This window comes from Lagenorhynchus albirostris, chromosome 3, assembly GCF_949774975.1.
Source record: "Lagenorhynchus albirostris chromosome 3, mLagAlb1.1, whole genome shotgun sequence".
NCBI classification, from domain to species: Eukaryota; Metazoa; Chordata; class Mammalia; order Artiodactyla; family Delphinidae; genus Lagenorhynchus; species Lagenorhynchus albirostris.
Genome location: NC_083097.1, coordinates 93,357,430 through 93,375,719, shown reverse-complemented (window position 1 = coordinate 93,375,719; position 18,290 = coordinate 93,357,430). Strand labels below are relative to the sequence as shown.

General features: G+C 36.0%; 1 protein-coding gene across 1 annotated transcript in view; it reads right to left on the bottom strand.

The window, feature by feature from the left end:
• The window catches only part of KCNN2 (potassium calcium-activated channel subfamily N member 2), a 327,085-nt gene that overhangs the window by 260,044 nt on the left and 48,751 nt on the right, over positions 1-18,290 (bottom strand). The gene's annotated exons all lie outside the window — the stretch shown is intronic.

Sequence of the window (18,290 nt, the reverse complement as noted above, 5' to 3'; positions counted from 1 at the left end):
ATATATTTATATCACATTAGATTATGTAGGTATCTTAAAATATTGTTTATATGCATTACTACTTTGAGATTATGGTACCTTATTCACTGTTTTAATTAAAAATCCCACATATTTCTATACGATAACATTTGAAGATATTTTAATAACTGAACTGTTTTCCATTATAATCCAACATATTCTATTTTATGCACAGAAACATGGTTATAACAGAATGCACATTCTTCTCAAGTGCACATGAAGCATTCTCCAGGATAGAGCCAGAAAACAAATCTCAATAAATTTAAAAGGTTGCAATCATACAAATTATCTTTTCTAAAAGCGATAGAATGAAGTCAATAACAGAAAGAAAACTGGAAAATTCATAAGTATGCAGAAATTAAAAAGCACACTCAAATAACCAATAGGTCAAAGAAGTAATCACAAGAAAAATCAGAAAATAGAGACAAAGGAAAACAAAAATACATTACCAAAATTTATGGAATGCTGCAAAAGCAGTGATCAGAAAGAAATTTATAGCTGTAAATGCCAACATTAACAAAAAGAAACATTCTCAAATCAATAATCTAACTTTATACCTTAAGGAGTTAGAAAAAGAAGGGCAAACTAAAGTCAAAGCTGGCAGAAGGAAGTAAATGATAAAGGTAAGAATAGAGATCAGTGGAGTAAAGAATAGCAAAATAATAGAATCAATGAAACCAAAAATTGATTCTTTAAAAAGGTCAACAATTGAGAAACTTTTAGCTAGACTTACTTCTAAAAATAGAAGAGAGATGCACAAAAATAAAATCAGAAATGAAAGTGGGAATATTACTACTGACCTTACAGAAATAAAAGGGATTATAAGAGAATACTATAAACAATTGTACACCAACAAATTAGATTACCTAGAGAACTAAAATTTTCTAGAAATACACAAATTATCAAAACTGATTTGAGAAGAATAGAAAATCTGAATACACCTACATCAAGAGATTTTTATCAGTAATCAACCGTCCAACAGGGAAAAGTCCAGGACTGAGCTTCACTAGTGATTCTTATCAAACATATAAAGAAGAATTAACATCCATCTTTCTCAAACTATTCCAAAATAATACAGCAGGAAGGAATACATCCTAACTCATTCTGTGAGGCCTGTATTACCCTGATGCCAAAGCCAGAGAAAAATATCACAAGATAAGGAAACTATGAGCCAATATCCTTATGAATAATAAACAAATTCGACAAGTTGCAGGATACAAGATCAACACAAAATATCAGGTGTGTTTTACACACCAGCAATGTATAATCCAAAAAGGAAATTAAGAAAATAATTCTATTTACAGTAGTAGTCAAAAGAATAAAAAACCTAGGAATAAACTTAGCCAAAGATGTGAAACACTTTTACACTGAAAACTATAAGTTGAAGGAAATTTTCTTTTTTAAAAATCTAAGCAAATGGAAAGATAACCTATATTCATGAATTTGAAGAGTTAATATTGTTAAGATAGCAATATTACCCAAAGTGATCTACAGATTCAAAGCAATTCTCTCAAAATTCCGTCAGCCTCTTTCACAGAAATAGAAAAGCTAATTCTTAAATTCATATGAAATTTCAAGTTAATCTTGAAACTGGTTAAATAGTCAAAACAATCTTAAAAACGAACAAATTTGGAGGATTCACTCCTTATTTCAAGACTTATTACAAAGCTAAAGTAATCAAAACAGTGTGGTTCTATAATAAGCATAAATATATAAGCCAATGAAACAGAACTGAGAGTCTAGAAATAAATCCTTACTCTTTGGCCAAGTGATTTTCAACAAGGGTACCAAGATCATTTAATGGGGACAGGGACAGTCTTTTCAACAAATGGTAATAGGATAACTGTATAGTAATATCTACATGTAAAAGAAAGAAGTTGGACCCCTTCCCCATACTATATATAAAAATTAACTAAAAATGAATCAGTGACCTAAATTAACAACTAAAGTCATATAACTCTTATAAAAATTTTTTTTTCTTTTTTTTTTTTTGGCCACACGGCATGTGGGATCTTAGTTCCCTGACCAGGGATCAAACCCATGGCCCCTGTATTGAAGCATGGAGTCTTAACCACTGGCTTGCCAGGGACGTCCCTAGGAGTAAGTCTTTATGACCTTGGTTTGGCAATAGATTCTTAGATTGACACCAAAAGACAAACAACAAAAGAAAAAGAAATAGATAAACTGGACTTCATCAATTTAATTGTTTTGTGCATCAAAGGACATTATCAAGAAAGTGAAAAGACAAACTAAAGATTGGGTGAAAATATTTACAAATCACATATCTGACAAGGGTTTAGTCTTCAAAATACAAAAAACATGTACAATTCAATAACAAAAAGAAAAACAAGCCAACTAAAAAAATGAACAAAGACTTGAATAGAAATTTCTCCAAAGTAGATATACAAATGGCTGACAAGCACATGAAAAGATGCTCAACATCATTAGTCATAAGGGAAATGCAAATCAAAACCATAATGAGATACCGCCTTACACCCACAAGGGTGGTTATCAAATAAACAAGCAAACAGATATAAGAAGTGTTGGCAAGGATGTGAAGAAATTAGAAAACTCATACATTACTGGTGGAAATGTAAAATGGTTCACTCACTGTGGAAATCATTTGGTGAATCCTCAAAAAATTAAACAAAGAATTGTTACATGAACCAACAATTCTCCTAGGTATATACCCCAAATAATTGAAAACAGGTATCCAAACAAATAATATTTACATGCTCACGGTTGCCCTATTTTAATAACTAAAAGGTAGAAACAACCCATATGTCCATCAATAGATGAATAGATAAATAAATTGTGGTATAGACACAGAACAGAATATTATTCAGCCATTAAAAACAAATAGTGATACATGGTACAACTTGGCTAAACTTCAGAATTTTTATGCTAAGTAAAAGAAGCCAGACTCGATAGGTCACATATTGTATAATATCATTTGTATAAAATATCCAGAATATGTAAATCTAGAGACAGAAAGCAACTTGGTGCTTGCCATAAGTGACGGAAGAGAGGAATAGAGAGCAAAGGCTCTTAGGTTGGCTTTTATCCTCTATTCTCTTGACCCTTAGTATTCTCTAGGATTCTGTCTGTGGGCATCTTCCGAATATTCTTGGAGTAACTGTCCCCACTCAAATCTTAGAATATCATGGATTGACTGATGATTCTGAGGTCACCTTCTTATGGGAGCACCGGTTAACATATAACACTAGACAAGTGATACAACATTTTGGAACTTTTTCCCTTTACTTTGGAAAATAAAGACAAGGATAATATCTAGCTCAAAGCCAGCAACTGTTGGATGTATTTTCAACTGCTAATAGACATCTCTGACATTCTGAAGTCATTTCAAAAATTTTCATATTTTCTAAATCTGTTCTTCTGACTTCCCATATTAGTAAAAGGCAATTTCATCTACTCAACTTGCCCAAGCACTTCAAGCTCATTATCATCCTTATCCCACTCTTCTTTTTCATCCTCCATTGTCAAATTGTTGTTCTAGTCTTCTTTGTCAACTAAAATCTCTGAAACAACATTCCTCCCCTCAAATTCCCTTCACCACTGCTGTTGTTCAGTGGTCTATTATCTAGACCACTGAACTAAAATGTTACTGTTCTTTCATTGAGTCTCTGCCCACACTAAAATGTTAGTGCTCCTCAGAATTTCGTACCCGTTTTTTTAAATCAGTCTTCATATCTTCTCAAGATGATCTAATTCTTTTTCTTAGTTTTGACTTCTACTTATTCTCTGATGACTCCTAAATTAGTACACTTATTCTTGAAATTCAGATTTCAAAAAATTCAGACTATTATATTGGCATACTTTCAAACATTTCTAACTGCTTCTGATGTCTACATGGGGATGACCAAAACTAAACCCATTCACTGTCTTCCTCCTTAACTGTACCCTTTCCCTATGAATGTTAGCAGAGTTGATGGCACAAGATCTACCCTGACATTCAAGCATAAAATCTGCCAGTGGAGATGAATTTATCATGGAGTCAAATTGGAGGGGGATTTTTATTTTATAATTTTGCATTGTTTTCCCTAAAGAGGATCCCCTTAAATTGTTTATGCTTCAGGCCCTTAAAAACTGGGATCCATCTCTGCCTGCAAAGAATCCCTTACATCTCTCTTTCTCTTAAATTTTACCTCAAGGAGAACACTGAGATGTTATTTTACATACATAAGAGTATTTAGATCCATTTCAGCTCTTTCCATCTTTACCTCCAGTGTAGTAGTTTAAGCCTTTATCATTTGTTATCTGGAAGACTAGAACACTTCCTAATGATCTCCTCTCCCTCAATTTATGTCCACAAAAAATTCATCATTCACAAGACCTACAGCTGTTGATTAAAAATAATTTTAAAAATCCCATAAATGTCATCTTGTGAATTCACTACTTAAATCTCATCTGCTTTTTAGGACAAAATCCAGGTTCCTTAGTATGGAATTTAAGGACTTGCATGAAATGATCTAATTTATTTATTATTATTTATTCATTATTGCCATTCTTCCTCATTTATCACAGTCTTGTTTCAATGTTCTAGCAATGCTAATCCACTTGCACATACCCTCACAGACTACGCTTATCCTTTCTTCCATGCATTTGTTCAGATTTTCTCTCCGAATTGGAATTATCTATAACTTCTACCCAACTGTGTGAGTCTGCTCAGGCTGCCATAACAACAACAACAACAAAAAGTCTTGGGTGGCTTAAACAACAGAAAATTATTTTTCCCACAGTTCTGGAAGCTAAAAGTCCCAGATCAAGGTGCTGACCAGTTCAGGTCCTGGTGAGGGCTCTCTGCCTGGCTTGTAGACAACTTCCTTCTCACTATGTCTTCACATGGGCTTTCATAGTGCATGTACATGTAGATAAGACACCACTCTCTTGTATCTTATAAAGATACTAATCCTATTGAATCAGAGCCCCTACCATTATGACCTCATTTAACCTTAATTACGTCCTTATGTAATTTCTAGCATTTCCATCTGGTTATGTCTTATAATTCCCATCTCTGGTGAAATGACTCATCTGATTATGGATGTTGTCTACCTTTTCAACTAGAGTTTTTAACACATTTATTTGCTTCTAACTAAATAAGTTATTTAAAGTTACCAGCCTTCAACGTTCTTACCATCAGAAGACGAGGAAAGCCCTACTTACTACAAATTATATCCTTTGTTTTAGATGCCAAAATGAGATCATTTCTTTTGAACAGCAAAACTTCCAAGTGCCAAGTATCTAATTGATTAAATGTAACTTTATTAACAAAAGCTAACAATAAAGAAATTTGAAGAGAATATTTTAGAATATAATAATTTGACATCAAATTGTAAATTAAAACCAGAAATTTTTCTGTTATCTAGAAAGATCTAGAATTGTGGTGCTCAGTTTACTCTAATTGTCTAAGGAAGTTAAATATTTTGGTCTGTTTTAGACATTGATAAAGAAAAGGAGTTTTACATAACTAACAGCAAAAGAGTTGAATGGAAAAGTTTTGTAATAAATATTTGGAATGATCTCACATAAGTCATGATATCTAGCAATGGAAAATAAAGGAAAAGGAGTTTTAAACCTATGCATTAAAAGCTTACATGTGGACATGGTAATAGTCAACATTTATTGAGCATTTACTACTTAAATGCCATGCATTGTTCTAATTGTTTTACATATATTAATTCATTTACTTCTCATAGTAACTCAATTAGGTAGGTACTATTATTATCCCACTTAAGTGATTAGAAAAATGAAATATAGAGAGAATAAATTACTTGACCCAGATTACATAACTAATAAGTCAGAACTCAGGTAGTGTGGCTTCAGTGCCCATGCTCTTAACAGTCTTCAAAGGACTGTGGAAACCATAAGTTTGAAAGCAATATACAGGGAAATACCAACTTATCTCTTATAATGCAAGTTAGTGCTGAACATGGAAAATGTCACTTCTCTGCTCACTGCTGGTATAACTGTCCAAAGTGTGGGGGTGAAGTTCATCCATAAATCCATGCAGTGAATACACTGTCTCACAATGGGGCATGCCTACCTATTTTCATCCAATACACCCAGCAATGCTTCAAACTATAGTGATGAAGGCAACAGGACTGCAAATGGAGACTTCATCAGTCGCCAGTACTCAACTGTCTAGATCTTTCAATATGAGTGACCAATGAAAAATCATCAGACACGATGGAAACTCACAATGTAAAAGGAGAATAACGAGTTGCCACCAGGAGAAACATCTTGTACTGAAATAGACTGGTACTAGAAATGAGTTTTTAAAAGAAATCTAATTATTATACACACACACACACACACATAAGCATACACAGAGGCTTCCACTTGTGATAATGGCAGACTAGGTCATCTGCACTACCACTTTGTTGAAGACCACTAAACCATTTGGTGAAAAAGCCAGAAAAGATTTTAATTAACATCAAAGACCCAACAAGATATTACGGAATTTCTTGTTGAGAGGATAACATAAAAAGAGATTGACTAGAGACCTTCTTTCCAGGGACACTCACCTATATAGGTGAAGCATCTGAGAGGTGGAGTTCCTGAAATTGAGAAGGGAGCAAGGTTTAGGGTGCTGAAGGCGTCAGGAGTCAACACCCTGAAGAATATTCCCTCTTCCCTGGCTGTCACTTTTATACCAATTTGCGTATTCTGGGGTTAAGGGCTTAAAGGCAAGTAGATCTTTCATGGAAATTTCAGGAGCTGAAAGGATGAGTCTGAATTTAGTGCCCACCAAAGGTAGAAACCTAATGTAGCATATACTCTATTTATGGTAGGGACACTTAGGGGTTGTACTCTTAAGTTAGGCTACTCTGGCAGGTCAACGAGGTAGTACAGAAAATCCCTAAGCCTTGATCCAAGACTGCTCTCACTCTTAGGTACCTGTCATTTAAAAGCAAATTCTTCTCTGGTTGAAGATATATTCTGTCTCAAATTATTTCCCCCAAATAATTTTTCAAATAAAAATTTCAGCAAACAATAAAAGATTATACAACACAAAGAAAGATGGTGATAATTAAAATCAACACAAACCATAAACAGAAACAAAATCCCTATTTATGAATTACCAGATGTATAAAGTAATGTAGTTATAGTTACTATGATCAATAAGATATAAGCTGAATTTAAGTATTATAATAAGCAATTGGAAAAAGTAAAATGTGACACTAAAGATTTGAAAATTAACTGGAAGTTGTAGAACTGAACAGCACAATAATAAAATTAAGAACTCAGTAGATGGGTTTAACACCACTAAAGAGAAAATTAATAAACTAGAATATAGATTAGAAGAAACCAGCTGGAATGAAGTGTAGGGAGACAAAAATATGAGACACACTGGCCAGGATAAGAGACATTAAAAGACATAGTCTAACATACATTAATTTGAGTTCTAGAAGAATAGGAAAGAAGCAGTGTATAAAGTGAACTGATATTTGAATTCAGACTGATGAAAGAAAACAGTACTTATTCAATAAACTTAAAAAAACACTTATAGGATGAGTAAAAGCAAATCCATAACTAGATACATCAGAGTGAAGCTGCAGAAAATAGAGACAAACAAGAAAATCTTGAATGCAAAGAGTAATAGATTAAATTCATAGAAGCAACACAGGCTGATACTGGAAGTATGAAGTAAGCATAAATATTTCTTCACTAAAATGTAATTAGAAATTAAATTGAATCCATTTATTAAGTCCAATAAAACTTTCCCACAAAGAAACCTATGGGTTCACATGGCTTCTCCAGCAAGTTCTATCAAAGGTATTTAAAAAAATCTAATCTTACACAAAGTCTTTTAGAGAATAGGAAAAAGAAGATATGCCTCTCCTGGGCTCCTTCTTCTTTTACAAGACTAACATAAACCTTGTTACCAAAACTCAACAAAAGTAGTACAAAAGGAACAAAAATCCAGGCTAGCTTCTGTCATGACCGTAGATGCAAATATCTCACAAAGTTGATATAATAGCCATAAGGTTTTACGCTTCAGTTAACACAGCATAAGAATGTATAAATCAAAAATTGGTAGAAATAAAAGGACAATCAATATGGTTGTTCTAATAATTTAAAGTACCATCAAAAATTAAAGAGGACATAGATAACACAATTATCTGGCTTGATTATAAATATAAATAAAACTTGTGTTCTATACACTCTCTGGAACATTTATAAAATGAAAGTTTACAAGAGCTTGCTCTATTGTGTGGGAATCTCAATACATTCTGAAGCACAGACTTTTAGATCTTTTTATTTTTTGCTATAATTCAACTAAAGTAAAAACAAATTTCCCTCATAGGGGAATTGATTAGACCATGAGAAAGGAGAAAAAATGTATTAGAACCAAGTCTCTTTACCATCAAAAGAAATAAATAGTTGCATTAAAATAAATAAAACCAAGTAATAGAGACTGATACAAAATATAAACTCTGGCATATTTACCAAAGGACCAAAATTTGATAAATATCGAAAAACATAGACATATAAACATTTGGATTGGTAAACATACTATAAAAGCACATACACAAAGGGTTTAAAAATATGAGAATATTAAATAAAAATTATGGCACCTAAACTAGATAATCCATATTAAGTCAGTGAATTTCCAGAAAAAAATATGTAAATTGAATAAGTTATGAAGAGGTATAAAATTGTAATGGGTCTTAGAAAAACACAGAAGACTGTAAAAATTATAACCCTGAGTATTGATATCAGATCCAGATACATTAAATTTCTCTCAAGACTTCAAGGAAATAATTAATGATCTTATTTCAATTTTAGCTGTTTCAGATCATAAGTATAAGCTTAAAATTTCCACTTAATTTTAAAGCTGGAAGGACTCTTATCCCAAAATCTGATGAGGATATGATATCATAAAAACAGAGAAAGAGTGAGAACAACATAGTGGGGTTCCCAAGCCTAGGTTCAACAGAGCAATATTCTATAAGCTCTTACTAGCAATATATTGGGAAACAGCTTATCATGTTCAAACATTATGTAAAACAGGAAGGCCTTAAACAAGGTTAAACAGAATTTTCAGACTTCTCAGAGTCTTTAAAATGCCAAGGTAAATGTCACTTTCCATGCGGGGCATTTGGGAAGTATTGTAACCATTGATTGATCCATCCTAAAAATAGCATGCATTGAGTAACTACTATGTCCAAGGCACTATAATCATGGAGGATTAAAGCAACAAGCAAAATATAGACAGACTTCCAAACTGCCTATATCCTTACAGCAGAAACAACAATAAACAAATAAGGTATTGTGTAATACAACGTCAGGTGTTTTTAATTGTTAGGAAGACAATTAAAACCTGAGTAAAAGGACAAAGAGGACAATTAATGAGATGCTACTGCAGATAAGGTGCTCAGAAAAATATTTCTCTAAGGAGGTATTAGAGCATGGATCTATACAAAGTGAGGAAGGAGGTACAGAAATATCAGGGTATAGAATATTCCATAAGGAGGGAAATATCAAGTATAAGGGACTGGAGGCAGAAAGGCTGGTTGGTGTGTTTGAGGAACAACAGAAAGGTCAGTTTAGCAAGACTGAGAACAGAATGGGGACAGATAAGAGTTTTAGGAAATAAGCCTGGAGAGGTTGTCAGGGGTCAGATCATGTAGAAACCTTGCAGAAATTTGGAATTTATTCTAAAGATGATTACAATGCCTGGAAAGTTTTAACCATAGCATTGACAACATTAGCTTTACATTTTCAAAAGATCATTCTGACTGTTTAGGGACAATTGATTGTAAAGAAGGAAAGACAGATACCGATAGACCTCTTACCAGGCTACTGCAGTGCCGGGCAAAAAATCATAGTGACTTGGTCTAGGGAGTAGTAGTAGAGATATTTTAAAGTAACTGGAGTATAATTTTGAGGGTATTTCCAATTGGATTTGCTAATAGATTGAATGTAAATTATGAAAGAAAGAGAGAAACCAAAATGATTCTAAGGTTTTAGCAAACAAACTTAGCATTTAAATGAATGGAGTCTTCCTAGTAAAGTCAAGAGTGTAATAAGGAAGATAGCATTTATAATTATTCAACATGTAATGGCAATTTTGGCCAATGCAGTAAGAAAAAGGAATGAAAAGTATTAGAAAAGATCAGACATAATTCTATTTTTGCTCTTGATATAATATCTATCTAGAGAATCCAAAGAATAAACTGAATAAAACTAAGAAAACAAACAGGAAAATCCACTAAGGGAACCTGATATAAGACAAAAATACCAATATTAATAGCTTTTCTTCATAGCAGCAATAAAATTTTAGGATACAAATGAATCTTTAAATTACAGGAAAAATGTGCAAAACATTTATGAAGAGAATATTTACTCATATTAACATGCAAAGGTTTCTGGCATTTATCAAGTGAAAAATTCAAGATTTTATAGAACAGAACATTTAGTATGATCTCTTTAAAAATTATTTATATAAATTATGTGGATTTGCATATATACATGTATGCATATATAATTGTAATTATAGCTATAGCAAAAATTTAACACTATAAACTATTGATGGTAGATAGAGGATGGGAGAAAGCAACTATTTAGAGGAAGGTATTTTCTCTTCCTAATTTGCACATGTAAGTATTGTTTATAATAAGCATTAAAAAACCTTACGATCAGAAAAAACAAAAGCTTTTATTCAAAAGTACCACAAACATTCCCAGTAGTAGTTGGCATAATAGTTATTTATTAAATACCAGATACTGCACTAAGAACTTCACATGTATTTATTCATGCACCCCTATTAGGATAATTGTTCCTCCTTATGACATTGGTATGACAACTGTCCCCATTTTATAGGATATAAAGTTGAGACAAAGGGGAGATGCAACTTGCTCGAGTTCACACAGCGTCGAAGTGCCAAGGCCAATTATGGGAAAACTGGTGACTCGGAACTCCAAACTGCTATCCAATATGCTATACTGACTTTAAATAATAATGGTCTTACACATCATATATACAATCCAGAAAGTAGTCCATATTTTTTAAAAAACAGGAATCAGAAAAGGATGATCACATTCCAATGAAAAGGATAAAGCTTAAGACAACATGATAGATGACTGAAGATTAAAAATTCCTGCTATCATGATAGAGGTTAAACTTCCCTATGGACAGAAACCACTCTCATTATATATAGACCCTGAGGATAGGATTATTGGTACTTTTAATTTCCTTCCTTGTGTTTTTCTGTATTTTTAAGTTTTTACACTGTCTATGCAATTTATTTAATAGTAAACCTGTTACAAAGTGTTCTGAGTACAGGCTTATCAGATCTAGCAAACATAAATTGCCAACTTTCAAATACTGGGAGTAAAACATGACACATATACAACATTTGTGAATAGAACTGAATGATTCCCATTGTGCTTCAGCTTCATACACATAAACTGTTTTTGTATTAGTGGTTTCAAATGTATTAATAAGACCAGAGAATGCTGAGGCCAAATAAATCAGTTTTTATAATATGTTATCATATTCTTGTCTCGAAGACTAAAATTTGATGTAAACGTAAGGGTTATTATCCGTATTTTCAACATGTTATACAGCTAAAGCAAACTGCTCTGCACAGGCTGATTTGCTTGAAGTTATGAGACAACAGAAGTACCTTACAATTTGAATAAGAGTTCATATGATTATTATGACCCTTCACATAGCCAACAATTACTATAAACTGTTTCCTGTCTCAATAGAAATAAAAAGTAAGTTGCAGGGTAAAATTGTTTGGATCAGACACTTTTAAAATAGCAGAAACACTCAAAATATTAAGGCCAAAGAAGAGCCATTTAATTCCTGGTCGATTAACATGTTTCTTATGAACAGCCTAGAGTTACGCAGGGGGGAAAGTGAATCAAAATTAAACAGAAAAATAACTTCTACATATGCCATTATGGAAAAGTCTAATACTGACCCTCAGTTTTATTCTTTTTCTTCTTTAGTTAAATTAATATGTGGATATTCCTATCCAGACTGATTAAATAATAAGAATTATTACTTTCACTGTTGCTAAAATAAGATCTGAAGCAATCAAATTATTTTCCACTATGAAAATCGTCTCTTTATATTTTGCCATATGTTGGGCAGATTTTCATTTTCACTGGGAGGAAAGAGTTTCTTACTGTCACCAGATCCTAGCCCTGGGGTTCATGGATGGACCTGGGGTTCATGGATAGAGATCATAGAGTCATAATAACCTGCAAGTATGAATTTGTTTGCATGTGCAGTTATATGAGGAGTGGGTGTATAACATTCAGCAGATCTAGAGTGGGTCTGTGACCTGCATAAAAAAAAGAGTTAAGAACCACTGGGAGAAAACTTGTGACTTCATCAATCAGCTAGCAAGTAAAAAAGTCTGAGCTAAGAACTGGAGAGAAAGTGTGTCCCCTTCAGCAAAGTCCATGTGTGAAGCTGATAGAGTTGGTTTGGAGGTTAGGAAAGGAGACTAGAATAATTAATTGAAACTTATATCATGCTAAATGCCTTTAGAGAACCTTATGTGGTTAAGTGTAGGCCATAACTTTCAGTCATATAGTCACAGACAATACAAAATAATCAGAAAACATGAGCAGAAAACTGAGTATTTGAGATCCAGTTTGTGTATGTGTAGAATATGCCTTCCCATTCCTCGGAAAAACCTGAATGACAAGAAGAGACATATTAAGGAAAAGAGAGTATTCTGTACATGCAGTTATATCTTTAAAAAAAGAGCTTGTTGGGGCTTCCCTGGTGGCGCAGTGGTTGGGAGTCTGCCTGCTGATGCAGGGGACACGGGTTCGTGTCCCGGTCCGGGAGGATCACGCATGCCGCGGAGCGGCTGGGCCCGTGAGCCATGGCCGCTGAGCCTGCGTGTCCGGGGCCTGTGCCCCGCAATGGGAGAGGCCACAGCAGTGAGAGACGCGCGTACCGCAAAAAAAAAAAAAAAAAAAAAAAAAAAAAGAGCTTGTAAGAGAAGCCCGTAAAGTTTTCAAAGCTTTATGGATGGGCTTGTGACACGAGGGCAAACCTTGTCAATTGGAGGGTCCTGTGTGCCTCCAGTGTCTGGGGATCCGTAGAGAACCCCACAGACGGCTGGAAGACTGAGAGGGGATGACTTGCCTCTCCTTTCTATTCTGCACCTTCTGCCCAGCCAATGGGAACAGCCTTTCTGTGCTGCATTCATGTCCTTGAGTTGAATTCCTCACCTTGAGCTCTGAGATAGTAAAAGTAAAATAAGCCAGTGTCGTCTGGTTTGGCAGCACCATCAACAAGAGCTGCTTGGCAGGGACTAGATCAACTGATTCTATCTGGCAGAGGAATGACCCTGAGACCCGGTCTTAGAACCTCAGGCTAGATTCTGCAGAGTGGTTCCGGTCTTTTAAGTCCCCACCTCCCCAGGAGGTACCACCGATCATGACCCACTGCCTCTGCTCTTTTGGTTCAAGCATCACGTACGCAAGCCCTGACCCCTCCTGTGGAAAAGTAAAAGGAGTCAAGTTTGTCTTTGCACAAAGGTGGTTTCATATGAACCTATGGAGCCCAAACTGTAGAAATAAAAGGCTGGTAAGGGAGAAGTCAAGAGATGCTATCACATTTAGCTTTGCAGCTCTATGGTCCATTTTTCTTGTTTTTTTGTATAAGACACTGGATAATTTTAGGAAAGGAGAACTGGAATCCAATTCTAGAAATTCTACATAGAAAGGATAATAACCATAAAGATGTACATGAATAATAAAAGCTGGTGACAGAAATTAGAAAAATGAAGAAAGGCAAGCGAATGCGCAATAAATGAATTGGCTCATTGGACTGGACATTTTTCTCTATTCATCAGTTCTTTGCGTTTTCCTCTGATTTGGCTTAGGCGGTTTGGCAAGATGCGTGAGTTTTGGTGAGTGCCAGCGTACACAACGTGCAATTTAGGGAGCAAACGAGGTGATCTGGGAAGCGTCAAGTAGGAAGTATTGAGGGTGGGGTCAGAGGGAAGTGATATTTCAGGTATTCTGGCCAGCCTGGGAGAGAGCTCCTTGCAAAGGATGTAACATTCTCCCACAAAGAAACAATGGTCATCAAACCTTCTGAAGAGAGAAAAAGGAACACTGGTTTCCCACATCAAGAAAAAATAACTATAAATGGACTCAAAACCTTACATCTAAATCCAAGTGCCCAAATTAGCTACAATTTATATAACTTAGTCTGACTTTAATAATATTAATAACAATTGACTTTATGATATTAACAGGATATGAAATTCCTTTTTCTCCTCAAGGGGAAAACCATTTAATCACTACTTAGGGAATCCTGTTTTCTCAGGGAAAATAAAATAATTTTTATCTAAGAGGACAAAGGGGATTTAAAAAACCAAACTTATTATGTTCTAAGAAAATCACCACTATAGAACAATGAGCACTAGGTTCTAAATCTGTTCTATCTCAAAATTCAGGGTCAGCTACTACTTTTGGGGGGTCCTGGTTTCTTGAGAGTTGAGGTGATTTTTCCCTTGATATGTAATATCAGTGACATCGTCCACCCTCAAACTGATACACACACAAAAATACCATCACCGGGCTTTCCTGGTGGCGCAGTGTTTGAGAGTCCACCTGCCGATGCAGGGGACATGGGTTCACGCCCCGGTCTGGGGAGATCCCACATGCTGCAGAGCGGCTGGGCCCGTGAGCCATGACCGCTGAGCCTGCGCGTCCGGGGCCTGTGCTCCGCGGCAGGAGGGGCCGCGGCGGTGAGAGGCCCGCGTACCGCAAAAAAAAAAAAAAAAAAAAAAATACCATCGCCAAGGGCAGTTCCATGAGCTGGAAAAGACTCAGCCTGTAAAGAATGGGGGTGGGTGGCAAATAGACACAGAGAAGCCTTCACATGAAAGTATGCCTGGGAAAGCCTCATTAAGAAAGAAAGAGGGAAGAGTGCTTGGGTAGCATCTTGATAGCAGTAACCCAAATGGGACAAGGAGAGAGGTGGACCAGAAACGGAATTCTCATATTACCTTAAAGGTATGATGTGGGGATGTATAAGGCATCCTCAGGGGAAACTACAGATCTCTATTTAAAGGGGGGCTGCTGGTGGGAAGTGTAAGTGCGAGGAATGCATATTATGTACATTTGATGGGAATCAGTTAGCAAAATCTTATGATACTAGAGTATTCTCACCCTTGGCTGTTTTGCAGTATACAAAACTCATGGAAAGTGTGATTTGGCTTATTCTTTTCTACACCAGTCTATACTCTCCCAGGCCCAAGGAGTTGCTCATTTGGCATGGGACAGTAACTGTGACTTGGGAGGGAAGTGACATGAGTAATGCAGAATAAGAAGTAATATCTAGGAGCAGGTTGGCCAAGAACCAGTCTATTCTGGTTCAGAAAAAGTAGATAACCTTGTAACCATGTAGTTCTGACAGTTGGTGGATCTAGAGTAACTGGTGATGATCCAGGTCTGATTTTCCTAGACAGCTTGTCCTGAGAAATATCATTGAGACCTCCCTTGTGTTATAGCAAATCCTCCAAATAGGTTCTTTCCCCAAACTCTCAGTTACTTGGTTCTCAGACCATAACACAGCGTGATAAGATACATGAGACAGAGCATTCACAGCAGACACTGTGGATGCACTGCCTGTTCAGCAGCCCTAGTCTTATGTGGCTAGAGAGCACTTGAACTGTGGCTGGTCTGAATTGAGATGTGCTGTGGCTCCAAAATACACACTGTTCAAAACTCAGTTCAAAAAATAAGAGTGTAAAATATCCCAATAATTTTCATGTTGATTACATATTATAATAATAACATTTTGGAATCCTGGGTAAAATAAAATATAGTTTTAAAATTTACCTTTTTGGGCTTCCCTGGTGGTGCAGTGGTGAAGAATCTGCCTGCCAATGCAGGGGACACGGGTACGAGACCTGATCCGGGAAGATCCCACGTGCCGCAGAGCAACTAAACCCGCACGCCGCAACTACTGAAGCCCACGTGCCTAGAACCCGTGCTCCGCAACAAAAGAAGCCACTGCAATGAGAAGCCTGCACACTGCAACAGAGTAGCCCTGGCTCGCCACAACTAGAGAAAGCCTGCGCACAGCAACGAAGACCCAACACAGACAGAAATAAATTAATTAATTAATTAAAAAGAAATTTACCTTTTTAACATGTAGCTGCTAGAAAATCTAAAATCATACTCATGGCTCGTGTTTGTGGCTTACCCTCTAATTTTAATGGACAGCACGTCTCTAGAGGCCCAAAGACCATTTTATGATGAGATCAGCCCTGTTTTCTCCAATTCCTCCAGGGTAGATACAGTGTGCTTTGCTCTGCTTCAGTCTTTTCCAGTGGCAGGGAGCTGAGCACAGCGTAGGTAGTCAACAAACACCAGTGCCGACTGCCAAAGAACCATATACCACAGGTGTGACTGTTAATGTTATGTGTCAACTTGACTGGCCATGGAACGTTCAGACATTTGGTCAAATATGATTCTGGGTGTGTCTGTGGATGAAATTAACATTTGAATTGGTAGACTGAGTAAAGCAGATTGTTCTCCCTAATGTGGGCGGGACTCATCCAGTCAGTTGCAAGCATGCATAGAACAAAAATACTGAGTAAGATGGAACTCCTCTTGCCTGACTGCCTAGAGCTAGGACTCTGGTCTTAAGATTTACACTGAAACACTGGCTCTTCTTGGGTCTCAAGCCTGCTGGCTTTTGGAATAGAATGTATACTGCTGGCTCTCCCAGTTCTCAGGCTTTCAGACACAAGCAGGAACTACATGTCTGCTCTGCTCTCTGCCACTGCCAACTGCAGGTCTTGGGACTTCTGAGCCTCTATAATGGTGAAAGCCAATTCCTTATAATAAATCTCTCTCTCTCTCTCTCTCTCTCCACACACACATACGCGCACATTGCATACACATACACATCCTACTGGTTCCGTTTCTCTGGAGAACCCTAATACAACATGTGTAACATTGGTTAATTTTGTAATAGAATCTTCCACAAAAATCACAATTTTAAAATTTAGTGAATAAAAGGTTTGTTTTCCGAATATATTTTACAGATGGCTTGATGAATGACTAGTTTGAGAACACAGACAAGTTACTTACTCTGAATTTCAATTTGCTCATTATAAAAATAGAACCTTCCTCACAGGGATAATGTGAAAGTTAAAGGAAACGTTGCCTAAGAAAATGCTTGGTCCCCTGAAAGCTCTCTACAAGCTCTAGTTAAAAGTTACTTAGTCCCACCTTCTTTCCACAAAATGAAACTAAATATCAAATGGTAAATACAATGAGAAGATAAATTCTCATTAAATAACTCATGGGTGGAGTTCGGTTTTCAAGCAATAGGTAGAATCCATCTGACGTGTTTATGTCCCTAAGGGTACTTGCCCCTTTCATCTTCAGCAGGGCAGTTCCTGAGTCTAGAGGGCAAGGGCATATGACCTACAGAGCAAAGAGGTATATGGGGTCCCCTGGGTGGAATGCTGCTGTTAATGGTGCCATTGTGTGGTACGATTCATGCATGGTATGGTAATGCTACCAGCAACATGCTAGCTTCCTCCCAATCCAGACCTACAGTGCTCTTTACACTTTACTTATGAGGCCAACTCTTTGCAGTCTATGGCTCTTAAAATTGTTAATATTCCAAAATAATCATCTGGAGTATTTTTTCCATGTTTGGCAAGAGGACTAGAACCACGATGGATAAAGATACACTGACACCAAGAGAGGGGCTTCCCCTGTGCTGTCAAGAGGGAAGAAGTAATCCCCTGTTTTCTTTCAACAGCAGCATCAAAAGATGAATTATTTCCAACTATAAAGGTAGAGCTGATCATTAAGGCATATTTAGGAGGGAGCTTAAAATAATTACCTAATTGGAAGGATGTTTTCTAATGCATAAGTCAAGTTCACATATACTTCCTCATTAAACAGCAACAAAAAACTGTTGCTGTTATTCAATAGTTCAGTTTCTGACAAAAGCATCACAGCACTTAAATTTATATTTTATGAAATTTAGCTTTATATAAAGAGATCAGTTGACTTCTGTCATTTACCTCACGTTTTATACGTGTGCAAACTAAGTGCTGTGAAAAAGAAAGCTCAGAAGTACTGGGATTACGGATCATGAAAGATGATAATGAAAAGCACATATTACAATTTATATACAGAAAAAGTCAGAGAATGAGTATTGTTAAGGACATTTTAAGTAAGAAGAAAATGCATAGGGTTATAGAGATGATGAAAAGATGGAGACTTCCAGCTCTT